We start from the raw sequence: 27,981 nt of genomic DNA, 5'->3' as shown, positions 1-27,981 counted from the left end.
TGGTACTTATGAACGTCAATAGTAGAAATACAATGTGCTTGAGACACGCTTTTCTATACTAATCCAAATATTAAGTGTGCTGTGAACGTAACTGCAGTCAAACAGTGGGATTTGGTATTGAAAATACGTGCCAACACTGATCATATTTAGCATTCAAAGTTTTCAGCAGCCACAAAACATATCCTAAAGCCTGGAATAAATTAAATGCACGTTGACAAGTTTTTTCTAGCCCCAAGATGTTCACTTACAAGACTTAAAGACATATAACCCGTAAGTGACTGTAGCATTATGCCTGAATGAAGAGTTTGAAGGAAGGCTTAAGAAAGTTTACCCTCAGATTAAAAACTCAACTCTACTTCCTTAACTCAAACATTTATACATCCACGCCAGTCACTGAAGCAGCCTTGAATGAGCCAGTGGAGATGCAAAGATAAATTACCATCATGAGCTCAGAAATTAAGGAAAAGAAATGGAAAAACCCTTTTTCCAAAGCAGAAATAATACGTTTCTGCAACTGACTGTGAAGATGACGTATCTATAAAAACAACTTGTGAATCTACGTTAGATACATTCATTCCCGCACATCCCCAATTATCCCAGCCTTATTAGATCACTAATTCACAAAGCAAGACGTACTTTCCTCACATCCACTCCACCAATACCACCTACACCACTTCATTTTCATTCCCCGTGTCTAATGAAACCAAATGCCATGACAGTATTAAGTAAGGTGCAAACTGCTGCTGAGTCTTTAAAGCAGTCTCACAGCACGTTTCTTTCACCATCAGCTGGACTGCACTATCTGAGCTGCAGTAACAGACGGGATACCAACGCACACAAGACCACGTACAATAGGGCAGTGTGAAAGCATTTCCAGCTGTGTTGTTTTTAATTAAAGATTAATAACCAACAAGACATAACTATCAGGACATTCCATAGAAGAGGCAGCTGAATGAATTAAAATTAATTGATCGTTTTAAAATTTACTTCAGAAAAATGAGTGTTAAAAAGGATCATAAAGCATTGAACTCTGAAGTTAGATAGCCAAATTTTCCAGAAACACCTAAACTCTAACGAGCCCTATTGGAATTGACTCCTAATGAAGAACAGGCTACAAAGTGCTTGCCTTCTTGGTGTATTTTGTAAGATGCAGGTCACATCTCTCAAGAACTACGAAGTAAATTAAGAAATAAACAGTCTGAAAACATTATTCTTTGTCATTCAAAGCTCCTGTCATCTGTTAAGTTTAAATCAAACACAACAATAAAAGTTGAATACCCTCAGGTCTCAGAGCTCCTGATGAGAATGGGCACGGCGATACACGAATGGGACCAACTGCAGCCACAGGCAGAACGAAACATGTGGCGACTTGTCTGTGCGGTGCCTTACTGCCATCAATGAAATCATCCTTTTTTGTTTTTCAGGTTGTAAATACAAAGAAGTAGCATTCTCATTTTTTCTTCTACTGCGCCGTGCACCAGCCTGCAATAGCGGTGTAATCGGCTGCACATGCAAGATGCATCTGGACACAGAGGCAGACAAAGGGCTGCTGCTGTAGGTCATGCACATGTAGGCACGAGGGCACAGAACCACTTTTGGACGCAATGGCTTCTTAGAATCGAAAGCAGCAACAGCAGCGTCGGAGCTGGGGATTGCTCAGCAGCTCCGTAACCACTGCTCAGACAGAGCACAGCGCAGCTAAAAGCCTTGTGACAGCACAAGCACCATATGGTAAGAGACTGACATGAAAGCTCGGGCACTGCCGGGCCACCGTTCTCCCATCATCTCTCTCTCGTGGCTGTCAGCATCGCTACCACACGCTGTAGAAGGGGAGGCAGGGAACTGACTGGCGGAGCAGATGGCCCCGCTCCGCTGCGGGACGGCAGGCCGACACCACAGTCAGAGCTGCACACACCAGACCCTCACCGGGACACACGTCCAACAGAAGCACCTCGGCCATGGGAGCCGTGCACTGACTGTTCTCTAAGCCAAACTGTGCTCCTACTCAATTTACACCATTTCCAGGCTCTGTGCACTCAACAATGCACACCTTCAGTCCCCGCATCTCCACAACCTATTCTGCACCACATCCTATCTCTGTGTAATTTGTCATGAGCGAAAAAAACATTACTGCCTTACTGCCATGTATTCTGGCATGGAATATCTTAATCTGTATTAGCTCTACCTGTATTTCCATGTAATGAAAACCTTACACCTCCAAAACTTACGTAGCCATTAATCCAACCCCCCTCCCTACCTCCAGCACTTGCTTCTCTTTCTCCCCCCCTCTAAATGAAGGTGTATCAAAGGTCTTTTAGCAAAACGCTAAGAAAAGCAGGTACCGTGAGCTGCCGTGTCTGTAACACAGAAAAGACATACACCACAGTCATCGTCCTTGATAAGATTTTCCATACCCTGCAATGCATCCTTTCTTTACTGGGAGCCGTTCCAAAATCTGAATCATCAAGAACAGTCTTTTCTTTCACTGAACACCCTGAAAAATAAAAACAAGCCTCTTTCCTTGTCCTCTGAAAATGGAATCTTTTACCTAACAAATTAGCCTAAAACTACTGGCAGCACTGAATGAGTGCCAAGTGCCAATACTTCCTGGTTTTGTTGTTGTTTTTTGTGATGTCCTGAGGCATGTTTATGTAAAGCAACCCTTCCCAGAGATGCTACGAACATGCCTGCCGTGACACAGCCCCAGATGGCTCCTACACGTTGCGAAGTCACAGAATCACAGAATTGTAGGGGTTGGAAGGGACCTCCAGAGATCATCGAGTCCAACCCCCCTGCCAAAGCAGGTTCCCTACACCAGGTAGCACAGGTCGGCATCCAGGCAGGTCTTGAACATCTCCAGAGAAGGAGACTCCACCACCTCCCTGGGCAGCCTGTTCCAGTGCTCCGTCACCTCACTGTAAAGAAGTTCTTGCGCATGTTTGTGCGGAACTTCCTATGCTGCAGTTTCCAGCCGTTTCCCCTTGTCCTGTCTCCACTCACCACTGAAAACAGTCTGGCCTCGCCATTCTGCCCCCCACACCTTAGATATTTATAGACCTGGATCAGGTCCCCTCTCAGTCTTCTATTCCCAAGGCTGAACAGACCCAGTTCACTCAGCCTTTAAAGGCTTTAAACTTTACAAGTCACCTGTATCTCTAGAAGCAATCACACTGGTGTTCTCTGAAGATTAAAGGCATGTACCAAATGTTCTTGCTCATTTGGCACTGTACAGAGGGTCTTTGATTCGAAGAATCTGATCACAATGGCAGACGCATGCAAAAGGAGTTTCTACAAAATATTAAAAGATGTTTTTAAGGAACTTTATTTTTGCACGTCGTATATAAAAAGCTGTTGCAGAGCAGCCTGTTGTGGAGAAGGTTTCTGTTTGGAGGGAAAAAGCGCTCACAATGAGTGCCTACACACAAAAAACGTTAAAATTTAAAACCAATGGTTTTGTTCAGCAGAGGCAGGAGTCTACTGAAGAAACTATTGTAAAATTGATTGAAGTCACAAAGGATCCAATTCAGACAAGAAGTTCAAAATCAGGACACTTCTGGCTGCTTAGGCCAACATCAGACATCCAGTCTCATAAATTTTTGAGTTAATCCCCTCCGAAGCAACCGATTCACCATTTGAAGATGCATCATGTGTCCAACATGGATTCCCCTCAGCTAAATGGCAAATAGTCTCCTCTGCTGGTGCTGCTAGAAACATAATCGTGGTTTTGTGTTTCATGTACAGAAAACACTTCCATGCAGAAAAGTTAAACATCAGCAGAGATGGAAATACACCACAGCTAGCAACCGCAGGCTACTGTTACATACACAGCTGCGGAGAAATCATCTTTAAATTGTCCCACACATGACCTCTGTGCTGTCTTTTGTGCAGTTAAGCTACCACATTAACTACTGCTAGTTCAGATTTAAAGAAATTAGACATGACAGCTTTTGAGAACACAAGCGCTGGGTTATCTTTACCTCATCTCCAACACAGGAGTCCCAAGTTCCCACGCGTGAATAAATTCTGCTTACCCATTTCCAGTAATGGCAGTGTTATTTGAAAATAGAGATGATGGAGGGGAAGAAGGGCAGGCCTTTGCTAGATCACATCACACTTCAGTAACGACTGCACAAATCGCCCGCAACGTTTTGAAAAATCCTCAGTATTTTTCAGTCTCCAAGGAGCTCCCAGCATCTTTCATTTCTTACAATATTTATAAAGCTGTGAAGGCTTTACTTTGCAGAATCACTTTTTAATAGTCTTGAATAATGCTACTCAAAACTTCGTGACGCCATTCCTCTCATATAAAACCGAGAGCTTTTATTCTTCTACTTCAAGATTTAGAAAAACTAACGTGAGCGTACATGTGTTAATTATGCATGTTCAAAGTATTACCTGTTTACAGGGCTGGAAAATATACAGCATGAATGCTACCACACACAAATATCTCAGATGTGCCAATCTAATTCAATGACAACAGTGAAAACTGTTTCAATCTTTACACCCTTCACTTGCATCTTCAAATGGCATCCTTTGACTTCCCTAATTTACCACCTGGTAGAACTTTGAAAGACAAAAAAAAGGGGTGAGGGGAAAACAGAAAAACAAACAAACAGCAAAACCCAACAAACAATAAATCTCCAACACAAACAGGCTTCCTCCTACTTTCTTGGGCTGACTTGAGAACCCCAATTAAGGAACTCATGTGCACCCCACCTTGCTTTTAGAAGATGGAAAACAGCTTGTGAAAGTATAGAAAGCTAGGGATCAATCCAGAAGAATATGTAAGCATATTATAGTCCCATTGACTTCAATTGCTTAAGTGATTTGTTGGAGCACAGCCAGTACAACAGTGCCTTGCAAGAACAAGGCCATTAAGAACAGTCAGCAGTTTCCTTCTGTGGGCTGTGGGGGTCTGTTTGCAGGCTAAGTTTTTAAAAACAACCTCCTTCTGTCTTTGAGTGCCCTCTATGGCTTCAGGACAGCACTCAAGGAAGGCTCATGAAAAAAATTTTAAGAGACTGTGATTAAAGAAAAGAAAAAAAACAGACATCTGCTCCACCCACAAGACATTTGTTAAATTACAGCATATATGAACAATTCTACAGATACCAATGCGGTATCAGTTATCCACTGCTGCAAGAACAAACATTCAATTGTGCTCCTGCACAATACGTAAGCAGTGCTGTTGCTAGACCGGTTCAGAATGAATTTTCCCTTTATTAGGAAAAGTAAGGTAATCTGCTCTCCTTTGAAACTCCAGCCTCGCAGAAGAGAGGAGACTAAAGATAAAAAAGTGTGTTTAAGAGAAGTGTGCCAAGTCAAGGGAAATGATAGAGGGATTGCACTTACGTACACTTAATGCAAACAACTGCAAAATCATGACTGTATATTAAGCCTAAGAAGAGTGATAACAGCACACAGTCTGGGTGTTCGCCCTCTGAATGACGTACTCATATTTTCCTTTAGGAAGCAAAGACTTTGGTACTTGAAAACAAATTAAAAAAAAACCCACACTGCAACAAAAACACAGAAACTTTTTTTTTTTGCCTCCCCCATCCCTTTCCGAAGCTGACGCATGCTAAGGATCCATGCACCATGTAGATCATACAAGATGCTTTGTCAAAAGGTCCAGTTATTAATGCATCCACGCTGTGAACTGATGTGTTATATCATCACAGCTCTCAATAAAGTGAATATGGATTTACACATTAGACAATAACAGCTCCAAAAGGAGCTGTTAAAATACCACTGAATAAAAGAACACTTAATGTAGACATTCAATGGACTGCAAAAATGGATACCTAACAAATACTGTAAATGCATGTAACTGTAATTACTAATTCTAAACCGTACCAAATTTTCGTCCACTATTATGAGAAGTAAAATAGATAAATCATTGAGTGTCCTTACCAGAACTACTCTCTGAAACCCCACAAAATTGTGATGTGGCAGCAGTACAGCCCCTGGTATTACACCACCTGTAACACAAACCATATTGTGATAGTTTCTATCAATATTTATTTTAACAGATGATAAAAGGATAAAAGCTATTTTTCCACCAGTCTTTTTAGAGAAAGCATTAAAATAACATTTAGTTTCCTGCGGATCATAATATATTTTTATGCAACAAAAACAAATAAACAAAAATTAAAGACCACCTTTTTGGTTACTTACATGGAACATGCTTTAAAAAATTCAAATTTTACTCTCTTCTCACCCTTATTTGATGACAAACCCCCAGCACAGAACAGAGCATTCACTTCAATGGAATTTCTCTTCTTTCTGTCTGCTCATACAGACAAATGGGAACTTTGAGGGGATCCAGCTTACAAATAGCACAGACTGATGTGGCAGCTTTATTCAGTCTTATTCAAGAATACAACTAAAACATTTCAGCAGTAAGACGACAAATAGGAAACACAAGGCTTCTACCGACCCATCCAGTTATGCTTCCCATAACTGACTACTGCAGAACAAAATATAACATCAGCCAATTAAGAAGAGCAGTTCTGTGGAAGAATCCTTAGGATACCCTCACAGAGTTAATTTCCACAAGTGACTTCAAAGCTGAACCGCTCCCTAGGACTTAAGCACATTATACACCTGTGATCAGAACAATTACTGATCACACCTTTATGTAACACTGAGGTTCCTACCACGGATATTCATTACCGATGAAATCACTAGAGAGAAATCTAACATAAACTAAGGGATTAAGGAGAAAGGCTTGGGGGTAAAAGAACAGGAACACTGCCTGGGCACAACAACAGAAGAATTACCTATCAAAAAAAAAAAAAAAAAAAAAAAAGCTGTCTGAAGCGAAATACAGTTCATGGAACAAAAAAAATCTCCCAGATGGACGAAGATGAGGAAAACAGCAATTTTTTTTTCTAAATACTAAGCTCCTGCCATAAAGGCTGACAAATGCATTACAGCCAACATTCAAACTTTCCAAATACCTCCTTAAAACCAGGGCCAAACCCAAAAAAGGCAACTCGTGCCTTCAACAGCAGGCAGCACTACAAATTCACATCACCTTCAGACTCTGTGAACCCCTCCAGTACTCTATTACCAAGTTACCCAGATGGGTGAGAAGTCAATGGTGGCAGAGATCAGCAGCTTCCTAATAAAGCACATCAGTTCATTCATTACTGCCCATTACTGCATTTGCCCCTGCCAAACCTTGGAAAACCTCTCCCATCCACCAGCCTGGATTGGACAAGTGTCCCACTCCCTCTCTGTAGCAACACGCACAGACACAGCTGAAGCCGAACGGGAAGTCCTGACCTGTATTACTGCAGTTACAATTCCCTGCTCAGATATTACGTGCTACTCTGATCACTTCCTGCAAACTTAAGTGTATGTAAGTGTATGTATGTACCAAGTGCACTGATAACACTGAACTTAAAAAATTTTAAAAAAATAACAACAACAAAAGCAAAGTTTGAAACACTTAGAGCATTTTAACTGCAAGATGAGTGATGGTGCAAAAGATAGTTTCCCCGCTCAATGCAGGGGATTTGGACTAGGTGACCTTTAAGGGTCCCTTCCAATTGAAATGATCAGCACATAGGGCTGCTGCCATTCTGCCTGAGCTGGCAGAAGGGAATGGTACGTTTCAATATTTACATGCTTTGAACTTCTTGCGTTCTGCATTAAGCGTTTATCATTCATTCAGAGCACTCGCTGTTTGAAGAAACTAATTGATATTACCCCCAAAATGATGCCAAACAGGAGAAAGAACAAGGAGGCCCTGAAGGAAAGCAGTGCACCACCACATCCTGAACAGAAGCCAGTTCAAGAGGAATTCCTTTCCTCTCTTCAATTCCCCACAGAGCGCACATAAAAGCACAACACAAACCGAACACCAGAAGCTCGCTGCTCTATTAGCCTCCCCTACAACAACAACAGGAAATCTGTTTACAGTTAACTAATTTGCCATGGGATGGACAGGGTTGAGAGGGCACGCGGTGAGAATGAAGCTCAGGGCCCAGCCCACGCGGCCCTTTGGGTGACGAAGCACCAGCGCTGCCTTCAGAGAGACCGAGCATCTCGCTGCTGCCTTCATCTGCATCATATGGGAACCCCCAAGCCACAGACGCCCTGGAAGCAGCTGTAGCAGGTTTCAAATTAACGACTACAGTAAAATTTATGGCGTGTCCTGCAAAGCCTTGCATATGACACAGAGCAGATGCAGGGCACTGGCACAGGCTGCCCAAGGAGTGGTGGTCACCGAACCTGGAGGCGTTCAGCAACGGCAGAGATGTGGCACTGAGGGATGTGGGCAGTAGCTGGACGGTCAGACTGCCTGATCCCTGAGGTCTTTCCCAACCTTAATGCTTCTGTGACTTCACTTTTAATTGCGTTTCTTCCAAGTGATGTGCTGAAGTGGAGCACATCACAGGGTGGAACTTCCCCTACTAGGTTTAACCTTCAGAGCTTCATTCTGCAGTAGTGCTGGGGCTGGTTTGTAGTTGCACGTGTTGTCTTTTATTTCTCTCTCCTAGGAGATGCCTAGCTTGAAATATCTCAGGGAAGCTGGAGGAAACACATCATAAATAAACTAAACCACAAATCTACAATCTTGTTTAAAACAACAACAACAAAAACGCTTGGGAGGAAGGGAACAGCTAATAAAGTGGCAAGGAAAAAATAATCAGGCTCTGGGAAAGGACAAGGACAGAAAATAATGCAAAATCGTGGATGCTCTGAAAACCCAGCACTTCACGTGACTCTAACTGCCAACCTTAATGATGGGACCTGTTACAGAAACGCTCACCGTGCAAGAATTTGTGCCTTGTGAGCTAAAGATCTTTCCCTCTGCACTTTAAAACACCTGTGTATTTTTAAGTACTTCTTATATATATAGTTTCCACATTTCACAATTAATTACAGAGGGTGTATTTTATCAAACTACTGACACCTCCAATGATGCCCCGTGTAAATACACAATGCCCCGCTTTGGCAAAGGACAGCTACAGATGTGACAAATGATAAACCAACGCTGACAGTGCAGTACATGGAAGCAGCAGGAGGTGCCCCAAGGGCTGCCATCTGGGTCACCCCACTGCTAAGGCTGCTCCCAGCTCAGCCATGCTCCAGGAGCACATCGCTGCTCTGTGGCACTGGCACCTATTCACTCACATCACTGTTTGGGGTTTTTTTTCCCCACCACATTTTAGTTTTGCTAACCAAAAGAAATACAGGGAAAAAAGCGTGTCTTGCATTTCTCTAAATTAAAGGAACACAGCTGCCCACTGAGTATCCCTTATAATCATACTTTTGTGTGCAACCCTCCCAAGCTTCTGGGCAGCCATTTCCATTACGGATTCCCCTTGTCCATGAATTATATCCAAAATCCTTACTAACATTTGGATTTGGGTTTTCTTTAGTCGATGCAATTTTGTTTTTAATAATCAAAAACAAAATGGATTTTTAACAAACAAATAACATTTCTGAAAAAAATTGCCTGGGGTTTTGCTTGTTTTGATATTAAACCATGTACACTTGGAAAGAAAAAAAAGAAGTAAATCATGTGCTCATAAAAAGCACTGATGTGTAAATTGAACGTGGCCCATGAGGGAGAGGGAAATTATCCACTTTAAAGAAGTATTGTTTACTGCTTTCTTCCCCACTGGAGCGCCTGCTAATAGTATTTGCTGTTGTTTTCTTACTGTGTGATGAGTATGGCTATAACCAAGAATGCTGCCAAGGCGATGAAATGCGTGTGTACAGAAAAGGAAAACAGTATAAGCTGACATTACATAAAAAACTCTATCTTGAACTTAGAGCAATGGATGTATTTTGGATATTCAGAATGCCCAGTGCACAAATGAGCCCTTATTTTCGCTCCATCCTATGAGAGCAGCGTAACTCCGGGGCTGATTTCCCTCTGTTTGCATAAAAACAAATGTTATCATGGTGAGATCTGATCTGCACGCTGCCACTTATTTCTTCTAATCCCTCTGTTTCAGAGACCATCCAACCAACAAATGTCACCAGCAGAAAAACTGAAATTCAAGTAATGCATTAACAAAATAAGGGGTGGTTCATCCGCAACAATGAGACTGTTCCATTTTGCCCTACAAGCAGCATTGTAAAGTCCCCGTGGCGACAAAGGAGATTTAAAAAAAAGAAAAGAAAAATAAAAACAAAAACATAACAGGAGAGGTGGTTTAAGAAAATCAAATTCCTGGGTTGAAAAACTCCCATCAGTCTCCTAGAACTGCTCCACAAAACATAAGCAAGTCTCCTTAAGTACGACTGTGCTCGCTCCTAATCCACAGCTTCCAAAGAGCACAAATCAGCAATGCCTGAAGGCAGGCCGGGTTGCTGCCTGCTCTTATTGATCCCCTCCATTCACACTGCAGCAGAGGCTGAAGAGCAGCCAGGGCTGAAGTTTCACCATGGTAAATTTCAAGTCTTTGGGTCAGTAACGATACTGAAGTAACAGGCAGGAAAATATTATCTTGTTGGCTTTTGGGGCTAGAAGCTTACATTTTCCATAACGCTCCCCAGGATGGGGATGATCAGAGATGGACTGAACTGACAATGACAAGTAAAGCTTCACAGTTTTACATCCTTAAGTGTAACAGTACTACAGAATGCTATTTGTTAGCAAAACAGTTACTCCAGGTTCTGACAACGAAATGATAAAGTTTAAGATCTTTATCTGTAGAATATTAATGCCATGCTCTGACCACCCCACGGCAACATCCCAAGTGAACGCATCACTCTTCTCCTCTTTAATCACTGTCAGTTCTGTAATCCATCAGTTCTGCACTTTAAGAAGTCATATATTACCAGAGTAGATGACATTTTCAAAGCCCAGTGATGGTGCTCAAAACATTCTATATCTGAGCAGCTGCTGAGGGCACACATGGAGGCAGCGCACACATCTCAATGTGCACTGATGGGTTTTTGGTTGGTTTCTTGGCTGTAAAGGTCTGAAGACAGTTCTTCTAAACATCTTCCAAATACACTGAGCAATCGTGATGCTTGTGGAAAGCCACGTGACTTCTCCAGACACACTGGGCCTTTCTTAATGTGCGACGAGAACGTGTCACAGCAGACGCTGACTTCTGGTGCTACTCAGTAAGCTCCGTGTTTATAAGAAACCACCACACAGAAACCAGGAGAAGCTGAAGGAGCACGTATGAATTATTTAAGAAACATTAGAAAAAAATAACGAAGGAAAGAGGTAAAATATTCATTCAGATGGCAGATAACAATACATACATGCAAGCAGAAACCCAGTCACCAACACAGCACATACCACCAAACTGAACCCACTTCCAAAAGCTGCCTCTGCCTGCAGCCCTTCACAGGGCACGTGAAGATGTTTTACATGTAAAGACTGCCCTTCCTACAGGAGTGCGCGCAGGAAGCAGGTACACAAACATGGTATGTCTTGAATCACGTGGAACTGAGGATGGAAAGTACTGTGATGCAGGAGCTGGAAAAACACACAGGGTCAAAACCTGCAGAATAGGTAAAAGACCACCAGCTGCATTGAACAAGTGGAGGACAACTGAGCCTTCAGCACTTGGCCCAGCAGTCGGGATCCAAAGCAGGCAGGACTGCAGAGAATTGCCCACCAGGCTGGCACTGATGGTTTGTGCTCACAGCTACTGTAAGTGCTGGGAACACCTCAGTGCAGAGGTGCAGTATGCTGCCCACAGCCCCTCCACTGCTTCTCTGACACGTGAGCCTCACAGACAGCAGCCAGTGAGGTTTTAATCTAACAAGAGCAAACACTTTCTAGGACACAGCTTAAATCCCTCAGGACAGCCAGCAAAATGAATAGTAGGCACTCCACAGATAGCAGGTAAGAAGCTTTTGCTCCTCGTGAGTTATTCACGTGAGTGCTCACAGCAGTTACCTGAACCACAGAACAGACACAGCACAGGCACAGCCCAGCAACTGCCCACCAAGCTCACAGGAACACATTTAATACTGTGATACAACAGATGTGAAAATATCAGGCACGTGCAATGGTGACGCACCTCTCACAACCTTCCCCTCTTACCACAAACTGGGATTTCATTCCAAGGGCAAAGCACCGCACACTGATTTCCAGAGCAGTGACATGGGCAGTGAGAGCAGCAGTATGAGAGCCACCGAGCAACGGGGCCACGCTCACTTCCCAGAGCAAACGAGCCTAAACATGCCCCTGTATTTCACCTTGTATTTCACTCAGAGGAACACCCAGTGCTGACGCTGATTCAGTAATTACAAACTAAGATGATACGGGGCAGGCAGCACAATGCTGGCTTTCCTCTCAGGGCTTGGTTCAAGAGGAAGGCATCTTTCTTGAAATAGCTTCCTCAAATGCCATTTGCCTTCTTTCAAATCATCACTCAGCAGCAGTGGGTTTGAGAAAGACAGCCAACCTGCCTTGGTGTTCCAGCCTCGGTTTGCACACAGGCCTGAATGTTACTGAAGAAATAATTTTCACAGTTAGACATGTATATGCAAAGAAGGATTCGCACAGCACATGAATAAAACATGCCTAAAATAAGCAGAAAAAATACTTAAAATATCCACATAACTATTAATTAGTTATTAATATTAGATCTCTGGTCTATTTCCCTTCAAATTAGCAATTAGCCACCCACTAGCAAAATGTCAATTGTAAAACAAGAGGCTGTATTTATAGTACAACCTACTTGGAGCTCTGAGAGACGTGTCAGCCGCTGCTAACTACAATGCTCCTATTGTGTGCCTCCTGAATTAAACCCTTACACCTAACTCTCATTATAGGCAACCATACGTACAAAAGTCATATTGTATTTTTATAGTCTTTATTACATCACATGAGCTGGTACAGACATTCTTCCATACAGAAGTCTATTCAGAGAGGGGTCAAAAAAGAAAAAAAAGTAGTGTGAACTAATTCATCTGTATGAAGCTGCATAGGACATGGATGTGGCTGTATCTTCAAGTTCCTGTGTAGCAATGAGGAGGGAGGAGTGGCTGTCCAGGAGATGCTAATAAGAAAGCCTTGAATCTGATTTTATTATTTTCCATTTGGTGATAAGCTTTGACTACTGCAAGCAGCGTGTTATGGACGTAAAACTGCAAGGTACTGCTAGATCTTCAGACTGTATTTATGTCACAAAGTTACCTGCAGAAGAAAAATGACATCTCCAGTGATACTTCTTGTCAGTCAGTGGGGAAAGGCGCAGGCACCCACTGACACCCTGCACAGACCCACAGCTGCTCTGCTCAGACCCTAGGATGCTGGGCATATCACACAGGGCCATGTCCTGATGTCTCCGACCTCTCCAGCTCCTCTACTAGCAACGAAAGAAGAAAGCCCCACAGCAGGGAACTCCTCTGCAGCTTTTGGAAAACGATGCAGTTAAGGATCTCGCTAGCAAACCTGGATTCCACAGGTGCATGTGGTGAGATAGGTGTTGAAGAAGATGGCCTGTTCCACTCCATTTTCTTCAGTTTGTGATTTGCCTTGAAAACAGCCCTCTTCCCCTTCTCTCTCCAGATACTAGACACCATCCCCAGAGGAAGAAGAGGGAAAAGAGTATTCAGCAAAGGTGCACAGAGCAGGAGAGCTGGCAAGGCAAGTCCTGACAACATGTTCTCAGTCTTCTGCTGCCCTGTCAGAGAAGGGGACTTGTTGTGTTGGATGTGCCTGGGCACAGAGGAAACAGAAAACAGAAATGGAGAAAGAATTACACAGGAACAGCTCCCTAAATAACCCTGACACCATCTCCGTGACAAGAGATGCCCTGTGCTGCCATTTTGGCAGATAATGGTATATGGTACAGTTTTTCAGCAGATTAAATTTGGAAGTGAGAAGTCACTGAAAGACAGACTGGAAGTGAAAGAGCCATCACTGCTGCTCATCTCTCAGTGTAAAATCGTATCGCTTTCCATCAGCTCACAGAAGCAGTCTTCTTTTAACATCTTCCACATCTGAATAACTTCCTTCTCCAGCTCCCTCTTTTACGATAGAAAAAGATGATCCTCCTCTCAGCCTTAACATGAACCCCAAAACAGGGCCCCTTGCCAACCATTTAATTTCTCATGCATTTATCTATTCCAAACCATCGATGCAAAGAAATGAGCTATAGCAGCAAGCAGCTTTGCATGTTGCTGGTTCACCTTGAAGCAACTGGGAATGATGCAAATCCTGGATTACTAAGATCACCACTCTCTACTGGGTAGGACAGCCTGCATTCTTTCTTTTCCTAAATTTCCTTTTTATCTCAAAAATTCACTTTAAGGCTACAGCCATTAAAACCTAGAGACAGAAAAGAGGGAAGGAAACAAGTGCAGCAAGAAGAAACAGCACAAAAACCAGCCGGGATCCAGAGCCACTTTCATCACATGGGATATTTTTATATCCATTGTACACTGGCTCATTTATTTTTTCTAATAACCGTCACACATGTAAGCAGGAAAGTTGCAGGGTACTTCTAAAGGAGATTAGTAAGAAAAGACGAATGCGGTCCCATCCACATACTTTGCTGGGCTTTTCCTTTCATATGCTGAAAAATCTTTAAACCCTAAATAGATCATTCTAAACATTTCAGGATTAGGATGGGCTCCACCAGCTAAGTGAAATTTTCCATTATCAGTGAATTACATTGAAGCCACCGCCATGGGGATCAATGCATCCCATAGCCAGCAAGGAACTGCAGGGCCCAGGCTCCATCAGCCAGCTCAGCCGCCCGCTGCAGTGCCTCAACCAACCTTGCGAGGCCCCATGGAAAACACTATGGCACCAAATCAAGGCCCAGTTTGTTTCAGTTTAGCTGCTTCTTGTCCAAATCAGTTTGGAACTTGACCCAAGTTCCTAAATCTGTAGAGCTTTTTAAAATGTTCTTCAAGAATAGATCAAAAATGTTATTTTCTGCCTCAGGTGAAGCAACCTCGCCTGTCTGTACAGAACAGCAGCAGCAGGTGAGCAGGAGGCAGACCAGACCACACACGGCCACAGCACTACTTACTGAGAAACTCCTGCTTTGCCAAGAAGGAAACAGCCCTTGCAAGCAGGAAGGAGTTCACTGGGCTTTCCTGACCCGTTGCACATTATAGTTACAGGTATATATCATATTTTTAAGCGTGAGAAGAAGGTAATAGCAGACCCACTTTTGTTCCTGCTTATTTACAGAAGCAAACCATTAAGCCTGAGCTACCCCCGGCAACACAATTAAAAACTGACCCAATTTCCAGACCCAAATGAGCAGCGTACACACAGCAGCACTTCTCCCAGCACAGAGCTGCATTCCCACTCCAGCACTATGAGCTCTGCCCCATCCTGCCCATCTGCTACAGGGCTACAAGGCAGGCAGCTTCCTCAGCCCCAACCCCTCGGGTGGTCATCTTTGCTACCAGAATGCAACATGCATTGATACAAATCCCTACAAGACCTGTGAGGTGGTTATATGTGGATAATTACATCAAAGGTGTACCAAGAACCACGTGCAATTAAAAAGCAACACACGCAACACACCGCAGGGATTTCACTCATTTCACTGACAGCCTGCTGTTCTATTTCAGGGAGCTCTCTTTTGGTCAAGGAACCTTCACAGCAATTAAAACCAGAAAGTATGAACATTATTGTCACCACTCTTTATTTGAACAGCAGCAGCAGCATGCAGAAGATCCTTTTCCAGTATTGGGGCCACGCTGCACTAACACTGCGGAAACATGTAAGGCTTGGCTGCTGTGCTGAACAGGTTGTAATCTAACTAGATAAGGTTGATAAAAAAAAGTAAGGGAGCCACAACAACAAAAAATCTCCTATGTGCAACTGTTGTTATTTTAATATATTTTACTGTTACAATCTGTTACAATCTTTCTTACTGATCAAAGTCCAAGGTCCTGCAAACAGCCTGCATGCCACTGCTGCAGGTTGGGTCCACATGACAAATCTCACTCAAAAATGTTTTATTATTACTATTATTTTCAAATCCTTCCCTGTGAAAGTTAAAAAAAAAAAAAAAAAAAAAAAAAAAAAAAAAAAAAAAAAATCAAGCAGTTTTCAGGCTGTGAAAGTACAGCTATTCCTGAAGTGCTTGATGTTTGTGCATTAGGATAAATACACTGCTGAACACTGACATCTTTCTCTAAGTTCAGTCATTTCTTCCCTGGTCAGTGAAACTAAATATTTTCAGTACCAAAACAGAGTTAAACGTGAGTCCTTGGCTCATGTGCAGCAAAACTAGATAAGCAGCTGCATAAGAATACTGCTCCGTGCTTAGAAAAAACAACCTGTATACAACTAGTAGTGGCAGCACGTGTTTTCTGCTTTTTTTGCGCAGCCTCCTACAGACTCCCTTCCTCTCATGGGCAGGAACGTGGGCACAGAGCAGCACCGTGCCTGAAGGATGGAACAGCATCACGAGAACAAACACTGCTTCAGGTCCTGGCTGGGTCTGAGGTGAGGGAATTCCTTTACAGCCATATCTCCAGAGATGTACAGCCATTATCCTTATGCAAAGCAAAACGTTATGTGTGCACCTGCCTACTAGAATTCTTTCTCCATTCAGCAAATATCCAGCAGGTTTAGGTTCCCAAAACAGACAATTCCAAGATGTGATTAAAAACCCACACAGCTTGCCCAGAGTTGGTTGCAGTTGACATGTAGATGCTTTTCCTGCACTGAAGTTTGCGCTTTAGATCCTACAGTCATAGGAATGTACAGTTCTTTCATTGTATATTAATAAAGGAAAAAGGCTTTCAGTGTACGACAGCTGAGGCACTGTGTCAGTACACTGTGAATTTGAAGCAGAGCGAGCCACAAAATCTCTCTTCACACACACACCAAAGCACGTGTGGTGTCTGTGCTGCATCACCTCCCACCTCCACAGGTACCCTGCAGCTCACTGAGCACACCAGGCTCACATATGCTGAGCAGAGCAGGCTGTGAGCAGCAGGCAGTCACGTCTCTCCCATCTTTGTTCCCAACAGGTCCTTTTAGCTGACCTCCAGGCAGCTCACAGGGCAGGAGCCAGCAAGGATGCACGTGCAGGGGTAGATATGCTCCGACAGGCATCCATTTTCCAATGGAAGATTCCCAGGGAGGCAGCACTGTTCAAACTGCAAACGAACGTGCTGCCAGGGCAAGAAAATAACAGAGCAGAATGCTGCCTACAAACCACAGCGGCCTTTCCACCAGATGAGTTACAAGTCACAAAAATATGTGGAACAATTCATTTGGCTTAAGCTGCAGTGCATTTTTCTTCAAAAGCAAGCACTGGGGTTCCTAACTCGTGACTCCTGCATACTTGAGATCTTTTTAAGTAGATGTCACCCACAGCTGTAACTTGGCACTTCCAGAAACACTCTCATCAAGCTTTGCCTTCACTGACATTTCTCCTCTCATGCATTATGCAAAAAGTCCCAGATTAATCTTGGGATAATGACGGAAGCTGAAGAACCCCAAACAAGTATTTTTTCTATGGGTTTGTTGTGTAAAGCTTCAGACGTTTAAGGAGGGGAACACTTCTTTTCAATGCGTAAATTTAAAGATATTTGCATAGCTGATTGATTTCCACATTAAAAAAAAAAAAAAAGAAGAGTCCAAGACCTGTTACACATTTCTGAATTTGCTGACCTATGGCATTGGCATTCACTAAAGTCTTTTTCCAACAGCAGGTTTGGCCTAACAGGAGGACATCATTTACTTCTGTATGTGTTAGATTTCCTCATCTGCCGAAGGAGAACATAGCTGACAGACAGCCGATGCACAATACAGAAATGAGGCTCCCTACTCTTTCAGAAATCCTGCTGCTCCTGAAACGAATGGTGCTTGCTGGGAACACCGCTGGGTCGCCCCTGGAGCCCAGCCTGCAATAACAAGCGCCCACCTCAACACGAGGGAGGCCTCTTTGCCTCCCACTTCATTACTGGTGGATTATCCCAAAATCTTACTCCCATGATGGACGAGATCTGTTTTTCAATTTCCAACCTAATACGCTCCTTGCCAAGACATATGCATTTTTTCCTGGTGCTGCCTTCAGTGTAACAAAAAATACTTGTACCCATTCAAGTCTTTGGCAAGCCCTGATATATTTAGAGAAAACAACTGTATGCCCTCTCAGACTCCTCTTTATTTAGATAAACCAACCAGGCTCTCGGTGTCCTACTGCAAAGCAGCCTCTGCTCATCCCTCCCACTTCAGGCATCTCCTTCTGCATCTGCTCCACATTACATCTGTCCTTCCTGAATGTGGCCTGCCTCATCCACTCAGTGTCACACACTGCAGTGTCACCTATCACACAAGCAGCAGTAACGCTTTCTGATTTCTACTGTGAGTCAGCCCACACCTTATAGACCTTAGGTCTATGTTTTACAGACAGCAGGGTACTAGTGAAAAGTTACCCCTGATTTAACAGGCTAATTACTCAACTGATTGATAGACTTTCTGTTCCTCTGTCATTTTCAAGAGACCAGCAGCCAGGTCACGGCACTATTCACATCTATCCAGAAGTGCACAATCATGCCATTTTGTGCTATGAAATTTCAGCCCACTTTTTTCACTCAAGTCCTAAAGGCCATCTGGCTCCTCCTGCTCAGTACTCTGTTCCTCATCAGCTTTGACAGCACATCCGAATCTAACGTCATCAGCAAATTTTATTGCACATCCTACTTTTGAAGTCAAGTTAATTAGCAAACGCATTAAAGTCAGCCCAGTTCTTAACACAACTAACTTCCTCTAGGCTCAACAGCCCTCCTCTGATCACATAATAATGTGACCTCCTCTTTTGCAGGCGACCTCCTTCCCCTAACAACTCTTCTACATCTCATCAGTCTCTTACTAATGATGCCCTATGTACTGCTGGAGCAAGTGTTGTAACAGTACAGGCAGATTAGCTCAAATTTTTTCTCTAAAACCCAAGTACAGCAACTTCAGAAAGGAAAGACAACATGGATCCCACTATAGGCATCCATGGAACTAATGTGCTTACGTTGTGTCTACTGTGATTATATGCATATATTATATTTATGTGCACAGCCCTACTTATATGAATCCATACCTATACAGACACACATCCATACACATGCCCACACAGAGGCAGCAACCCTTGCTCAGATCCCTCTTGAAGCAAAGCCAGTGGCTCCAGAGGCCAGGATGTCAGGACACACGAAGGCATCCCAGGAGGCTGCAGTTGCATTACCCCAAATCCTCGACGATCCTATGATTCTGTGATAAAATATTCATTCTTCTTCCAGATAGCTACAGCATACTGCAATTACGGATAAAGTCCAACTAATGCAAGACAGAGTCAGCAGCTTGGTTAAGTCAGGCTAGGAGAAGAAGGAAATTCAACTGAAATACCCTGGGTCACCACAGAGAAGACTGGGGAGCAAGAATGAATTAAAAAAAAAAAAAAAAAAAAAAAAAAAAAAAAAAAAAAGCGCGCCTGCTCCTTTCAGCTAAGGGGAGGTTGGTACAGGGAGAAAGGGCAGGCAGCCCAGGTAAACAGGGCAGTGGAGCAAAACTGGATGGGTCAGTGAAGGCAACTTCACTTCTCAGCAGCCCGTTCAGGCTGAGCTAAGAAGCAGGAGGCGTGAGCCCCCAGAGCCTGCCTGGGGTCTTCAACCAGCTACCCCTGGTAAGCTGCAACAGCACAGACAATATCTTGGCAATGACTGAGGCTGAATGATTGAGCACAAAACAATTTCCTACTTATTTTTTTGCTTTTTTTTTTTTTTTTTTTTAAAGAAGTTAATTATAATAGAAACTGGGAAATGAAGCAAGCAGAAAGGTATGCCAGCAATCCATTCTAAGCTGTATTCACACTTGTAAAATCATAAGCAAACCTGTTATTTGCTTACTGTAAAAAGCACCAAACCTACAGGAGCAAAGGCAGCAGTGATCTCACCTACAGAGCAGCCGATGGCCTCAGGGTACTGATGGTAGCAAACAGCAACTTATTGCCATTTTCTGTCTACAGCAAGTATCTCTAGCACTGTTTCCATTTGCAATGTATAATTCACATTGATCTCCTCACAGCATTTCCTTGGGTTCTCATACCCTTACCGACTCCTCAGGTTACTTCCCACATCCCAGATGGTCTATCTCCAGAAAGCATCATCTGTGCCTCAGCCCCTTCTAGCTTAAATCCAAGCTGACGGCTCATTAGTAGAATCATTCATCAACTGTTGCTGTTAGACATTTGTTTTCTATGCAAATCAGATTTTGTGCAACAAGAATGGAATTCCAGCCTTTTTGTAACTATTTTAATGTGAAATGCTGACATCAAGTCTTAAGTTCATTTGATTATTTTTCTGTTTATGTTATTATCAATCAGTTTTCTGGCACTCTTTTCTGTTCCAGTTCAATCACTCTGCTGAATTACTTGAACTCTCGATGAACTGCACCAAAAAAGGAAAATTAACTAATGCCTCATTTGATCTTGTGACCATAAAACTTGTGTTTTCATTCCCTCTTTAACCTTTGACCATCTATTTTTTCCCCTTAATTTGTGTGCTATGTACCTGATAGTTTTAAACTTGTTTCTTTTATTCATGAAGAAAGAATCCGCTGCCCTCTATTCATTTTAGCCACTGCTGACTTTTTTTCCAGATATTCATTAATAAGCAAGCACTTAAAATTGGTTCTTCACAGCCCATCTTACATTCCCATGCCTTCCTGGATTTCTCTTCACCAGCACAGATGCCTTCACAAGAAACACCATCTACTCTCACGCAGGAAAACCACCTCAAAGGAAGCAGTGCAATGGCTATTCTGATTGTAATGAAATTCCATTTGTCAGTTTATTATTGAAGTCCCCTCATATTCACAAGGGACTTGAAATTCATTTATGTTACTGATTTTAACTTTTTCTTTTTGAAACAGATGTCAAAATACCCGTGCGTATGACAGAACATTTTAACACACAGGTAGGACACAATAAAATACTGTCCTTGTATAGCCAGAAAAAATGAAATGAAAGGGGAAAATGCCATGGACATCTTTAATGAGGACAAGTAATCCAAATAATGGCTCACATCTGACATCCATGCCCTCCATTTATGCAAACAATTTATGGATGTGGATCCTACATCAATACCAACCGGGGGGTGGGGATGGTAGGATTCATCCCGAATACGTTCATTACAATCATGGTAGAAGAACACAAGGAGCCTCCATTTACTTTGATCTTTCTTTCTGTTTTTATGGAGTACTACAGAGTCTTCATTTATAAGTGCATGCTTCTTGTTCAGGCATCCACTTTGATGGCCATGCAGTTGGAGGGCACCTGGTCTTAGGCAGACTGCAGGTATCGTCCTGAGCTAACAGAAGCACGTGTACGTTCAATGCCATTCCCCCCAACCTACAGACTTCCTGCTGTTCTGCAGCAGCACGCATTATCTCCCAGCATCTACACCACTGAAACTAACGGGAGCTTTTACTTTTGTTGAGTCGAACCAGTGTCAGCCTTCTGATGACAACAACGAAACTGGGATCGCAGCCTGACGGCACATGTGACACCCTACAACACTCGTGCCACAAGTGCTTCTCCTCTCCAGAAGACAACACTCAATGCTCAGACAGCAGGGACCATCCTTGGGTTTTCTCTGCACATCCCGCTCCACATGCGCCTCATAGCCAGCGTGCTTTTCAGATGTGCAGAATCTTAGAATCACCAAGGCTGGAAAACACCTACAAGATCATCCAGTCCAACCATCCACCCATTTCACTAATAGTTCTCACTAACCAAGTCCCTCAACACAAAATCCAAACGTTCCTTGAACACCTCCAGGGTCAGTGACTCCACCTCCCTGGGCAGCCCATTCCAGTGCATGACCACTCTTTCAGAAAACTAGAATTTCCTAACATCCAGCCTAAATCTCCCCTGGCTCAGCTCGAAGCCATTCCCTCTAGTCCTACAACAAATGCAGTCACTGACAGGAATGTTTAACACTACATTTCCAATTCTTCCCTACAATCATTCACTGAGTAGAAAAAGGGTCACTTCAGGCTGCACAACTTCACCGCTGGCATATGGCAGCAAACCCACACCAGAAGCACAAGATCTTCCTCCCCTCTAAAACAGATGGCACGCCGATCAAGTCGGATATAATCTGATGCTAGCTGCACTACTACTGCTATTAAATCAGGAACCAAAAGCAGTGGAAAGTAGTACAAAGAAAAACCCCAATGCACGGGAGGCAGAGGACAACAAGGAAGAATAGTGAAGAACAGTAACAGGAGACAACCTACAGCAGCAAAGGCAGACTGCTTTTGGGTACATTTACGATTTAACAACCAGGAATGGCAATAGGAAAGGAGCTGCAGTGGCCCTCATCCGATTACAGAGGACGTTCCCCTGGCCTGATGCTGGCCCGGTTCCCTCTGCTCTTGTGATTCACTGCACTGGGCACCTGCCAGGGGCTACATATCCTGCCTGCTTACATAATTACATATTTATGATTCTGCCGAGAATTCTTAGTCAAAGCTTATTTCTGAACTGTAAAATGCCTACAGGATCAGCAGAGAAAGTTCTCCAACAAATGAGACTTCACAAGAGAGCCACCACTTCTTGTAATTGTTAAGGACGGTGGTTTCCTCTTCAGCTGAATCATTCAGTAAGTAAACTTCAACTGGCAGCAAAATATAGGCAAGCGGTGCTTTCCTTTTGAAACAGAGACTGCTAGTGGCTTTTATTTGTTCTTTGTAAATACATATATACACATATATAATTAAGAACCCCTCCACAGATGTCTCAGAATGCAGCAGTAAATAAACTTTTAATTCTTATCACAGTATGCACCCTCTCACAATACAGTCAATACTTCCTCTATATCATATTACCAGCACTTCCTCTTCAACACATATACCACTATGTCAGCTTATTCATGCTGATCCAATAAAGAGAATTTATGGATGAACACTCTGAAATATATTTTTTCAGCTGTAACCAATTATCAGACAAGAAAACCACTGCACTCCACCTTTCTTTGTTGATAATAGCATCCATTGATTTTAGAAGGAGCAGAACAGCCCAAAATTTCATGTCATCACTCAGTTTAGACTAGTTCAAAAACTGCTACAAATACACACATAGATAACTTCCTTTTAAAGGTGTACTCCATCAGCTGTACAGCCAAAACCTTCAGCAGTAAATTTCATGAGCGTTTGTAGGCTCTACCACTGAAAACACTTTCAAGCTTGGTTAGCTTTACGCACATAAGTATTTCTCACTTACATCTGAAAAGAACCATTCCTACACCTGAAGTTATATGCATGCATACACACATGCATTTGAAGTAGTCTTACTACTAAGTCTACTTAGTCTTGTAGAGCTATTTACTTTAAAGCAACTATTCACATCATGTTAGCAGTATCTTAAGGACTTCCAAGTTTCAAATCCTCTTCAAAGCAAGGGCCCCTGTTTTTAACATAAGAAAAACCAAACTTCAGCTGTACCATTTGTTTGTGATTCTGACACAACATGCAGCTCCTGCAAGAACAGCACTCGCACACTCACACCTATTACCACTCCCCTGACTTGAGCCAAACCTGCCATACCGACCCAGGGCAACTACCAGTAATCCTTCACTTCCCTTTGCATCACACTTCCCTGTGGGCCTCTGAGGCTATTGGCACAACCTCCTGTTGCCCTTGGGCATCTTAAGCAAATGGACTGCCAGAAAATTACATTCACTCACTCCTTCTGCTGCCTTAGAAGGAGCAGAAAGATCACAGGAAGACTCTACAGACAGCACCACAGAAGAGTTGCAAGAGCAAGATCCCTCACGATCTCAGGGAGGTTTTTGCAGATATCTTCTAATCCTGTCAGTGGATGCATTTTCTTCAGAGGAGTGCTTCTCCTGCCCATCCTCCAACCACTCTTGCTGTTTCTGGGCAAAACCTGTCAGGTTAATTATGCTGAAGTGTTGCACTCATGGAACTTCCCGCCGTGAGAGTCTTGGTGCCTGCAAAGCTCTTCTCCTGAACAAGTCTCTTGCACATAAGAACAGCTGCTCTACCATTCCTACGGAATTAAACCCATCACAGCAAGCTGCCATACAATGCTAAAACCCAATGCTTGCCAGTTTTCAGTAGCTTTCTAGTTTCTGTGCACTCCTTCAGGCTGCTGGACTAGACAAGCTTTGACAACCCCCTTCCATTCTATTCAAATTAGTCATATATATAAATACATACACATGAATATAAACAAAAATACTCATATATAGCTCCATGTATTTATACGTACACATACCCACACATAGGCAAAGAAAGGAAGAAAAAGAAAGCAAGGCAAACTGCCCTGCCTCCAAAACTCACTGCACAGTAGGACAGAAAATACCTCTTGGGTAAGCTAGCTTTTCCATCACACTGCAAAAATAATAATAGTTTGCTAAAGCTTTTATGGAAAATCTGATGCCATCTTGCCTCTAGGCCAAAGGACCAAGACTTTCATTTTTATTTCCAACACATTCTTGTGACACTTGTTCACACTTGTGACCTGAGGCACCCCGTTAGCAGCCTCCAAATTAACCTCTGAAATCCCAGAAAACGTTGCATTATGCATCTATCTGCCTTCCTCACAAAGCCTTTTTTTGTTAACTTCTCAACTTTCCCTTAAGAGGCCAATCCACACCGACTAACCACAGCCATACTCCATTTTAAAAGGCTTCAACACAATATAAATACATGATTTTACAAAAACTGCCAACAATTCCAGTATGTTTTTAAGAATGAACTAATACTGTACCCTATGTGTTAACACAACATATCTGAAACACATACAAAAAAATTAACATCATCTTTCATTCACCTTTAAAATGAAACAAAGCAAAAACAAAAGAGGATGTACAACTTTTGCATTTTCGTTCTGGTGTGGTTGGTTTTTTTTTGACTTGCAAGAAATGGAACTAACAGTCATGATTAGCAGACTGATCAAAATGCTCATATCATTTCTCATGGGAATCAAAAACGTATTTCTGATTGAAAAACACTATTGAACACGGGTAGTCAAATGAAACCAACGCTGTGAGAAGAGCACAAACTGCTTTCTGCAGGTCAGCCCCTGTCCCACTCTGTCTACACATCAAAGAGAATAATAACATAATAAAAACCCACGACAGTTGTATTTTACTACGATCTGGAGTATGCTGTCATTACTTTGGGATGGTGATGAAGGTGCCTAGTTTGGCACTTAAATCCACATTCAAACTGTTTCAAAGTTAATCAAGAGATGAGTAATTGTTTAGAAATCTCTGGAATAATGAAATATGCCAACTTATAGTAAAAGCAGCCTTTAAAACAGAAAAAAAAAAAAAAAAAGCAGAAGTAGAAACTATTTCACTTTGCTACACGTTACAGCTGAGCATGTTTTACGATCCCTGTAACAACGAGCATGCCCTTGAGAGAGTACAATTCTGAATTTCTAACATAATTTGTAGAGGGAAAATTAGGGCAAAACGCAGCAACATTTCAAACAGAGTCTCTGAGTACTTTAAAATTTTATGAAGTATAAGGACTAGGTTAATACAGAATGAGTCACGTTTTTAAGAGAAGCAGTAACACAGACCTGAATTTCAAGTCATAACTAAAACCACGCACAACTAATACAAAATAAAAAAGAAATCAGAGAAGCCTCCTGTAGGGAAAAGGTCAACAGCACAGTGAAAACTCAGCAGCAACAGAAGAGTCCGAGGGCACTGCTGGTTTCACATTCAGGCAATTAAAATGCCAGGCTATGTGACCAGGTACAACTGGCACCTTCTTACTCCACAGCTCTGTTCCTTACAGCTGAAATTCATCCCAAGCAAAAATAAAGTGCAGTTTATACCTGCAAAGTTTGAGCTTAAACATCAGGGTATTAAAGGGCACAAACTCTTGTGTAGATCATCCGATCTCCGAGTTGTCTTTGCGTGGTGCCAAACACGTGCTGCATTACTCTTCACCCCGTGATGTCCCACAGTCAACAGGCTCACTGACTGCATTTCCCAGCAATCAGTTACACCCAAACTCTCTCAAACTTTTTTCATGGGACAAAGCAGAGTTGTTAAGCTGTTGGTGAAACTACAACTACAACGTACTCTTTAGACCCACGCGCCCACACAAATCAACTCAGCTCTCAGATCCCAAACTGAGTTTCACACCTTGTGACTAGAAACACCATCCTTTTAGCACTGAGCATAATGATCTAGACATGCCTGAAATGCAGGCTGACACTTCCTGTATGTAGTTCTTAAGTCCAGTGCTGCATTTGACACTCCCATAACGCAGCTCACTGTGATAACCTAAGACTCAGAACTGCTGAAAGGAGACTTTGAATCTAATCAAAGTCACAGATTAAGTTCCAGTCTCAGAATTGGAACTCAGTCTTCAGAACTCACCTTTGCCTTCCACCTACACAACTGTTAGAATACAGAAATACACCATAATGACAATTTGCAAATATCACCTTCCAGCCATCCAAAACATTCAGTAATATTCCAGAGATGGGAGTAAGAAGATCACACCAACCAAGACTATTTCTAGAGAGAACTTTAACTTCACTGGTCTTCCTCTGTCAAATGCACTGAAGCAAAATACACCTGACACTGTGTACATTTGTAATAGGAGATGCTGTTAGCATTGAAATAAGAAGCAGAGAGCCTCCCCCAAGGGGGTCAAGAGAGCACTCATCTCACCTACAACTTGCCCAGAACAGGCTTTTGGCCAAAAGAGGAAGCAAAACCAGCCACGAGCAGGATGAGCTATGTCATTCTCAAGTCACTCTCCTTGCTTCAAGATTAACATGCTGCCCCACTTTTCACAAGGTAAAGGAGAAACAACTTCAATATTCTGTCAAACAGAATAAAGCTCTAGATGTTTCTTAGGAAAAAAAAAAAATAAATCAATTTGTGTACTGGAAAAAAACACCACCACCACAGTCACTCTGAAAGTACTGTCTGCAGCAGAAGAGGACCTACGGTGTATTTGCAAGAAGAAACCACACCGCTAACTCAGTTAAAAAGGTACTTACCATTGGCAGTGCATTGATATGCAGAAGTTTTCCTTTCAGGTGTCTCTTGCCACAGAGGGGTGATGCTGAAAGAAACAAGGAGACAAATAGGAAAAATTAGTATTTATTATTCTGAGAACAGCAGCATTAACACAGCACAGCCCACCCCACTGCTCCTGGCACCAAACTCGTGTTCTGCCTGCACCTGCAGAGCCCCATCATATAGCACCCAGTGGGGAGCCTGCAGCACCCACCTCTGAGCACTGCCTGGTCGATGAGCACCACCACTGCCTGACCTCAACAGTACTGCACCCAATCAGGAGCACAAACCACTACCTGTATCAAAGCCCTCATGTCTGGATTTGCCTTAACTTTCCAGAAAAGACTGTGGGATGCTAACCAGGCACAGCAGGCAGCTCCCAAGACCTTCTGCCCATGCCAAATCCATTCCAGAAACAAACTTCAGCAATGGACATTAAACACCCTGAAAGCCCCACATAAAAATTAACACTGCAGTGCTTTGACAGAGAAACTCTTTTACAAAATGGTTACATCCACTGAGAAGCAGCAATTCAAATAAATAAATAAATCCAAGCTGTTTTCCTACCACATTCTGTGCTGGACAACCAGGTTTACAGCCACAGGTGTGCCCAGGCACCAGACAGCCCAGAGCTCTGCAGTGAGCTCAGCGCCTGAGCCAGCAGCTCGCACTGCTTGCCCGAAGCTGGCAATATGCACACAACAGAAATCTTGCAAGAAATCTTTCCCATCTTCCAAAGCAGAAGAATGTAGTCCAAAACCTCCCATGCTAACATAAGACCGCCATTGTTTTCTTTAAATTCCCCTGGTAATTGTTTCATGCATCCTACAATAAAATAGGTAAGTACAGGCAAACACTTTTCCACATCCAAGTGTGTGTGTGTGTGTGTGTGTGTGTGTGTGTGTGTGTGTGTGTGTGTGTGTGGACTCCATGCAGGGCTGTAACCATTTCCATGTAGCACCAGTGAATTATTTTTACTCATACCAACATTTATGCATG

At 42.8% G+C, this 27,981-nt stretch overlaps 1 protein-coding gene across 1 annotated transcript in view; it reads right to left on the bottom strand.

The window, feature by feature from the left end:
• TBL1XR1 (TBL1X/Y related 1) overlaps positions 1 to 27,981 on the bottom strand; it is a gene marked incomplete at its 3' end in the record, with an annotated part of 85,255 nt that overhangs the window by 23,004 nt on the left and 34,270 nt on the right. Inside the window, exons 2-3 of the mRNA XM_079539860.1 lie at positions 26,964 to 27,028; positions 5,914 to 5,981 (exon numbers count right to left, since the gene is read on the bottom strand). The remainder of the gene's footprint in view (positions 1 to 5,913; positions 5,982 to 26,963; positions 27,029 to 27,981) is intronic.

The sequence above is a fragment of the Tetrao urogallus genome (genome assembly GCF_951394365.1).
Source record: "Tetrao urogallus genome assembly, chromosome: 9".
NCBI lineage: Eukaryota > Metazoa > Chordata > Aves > Galliformes > Phasianidae > Tetrao > Tetrao urogallus.
This window is presented reverse-complemented; position numbering and strand designations above follow the sequence as displayed.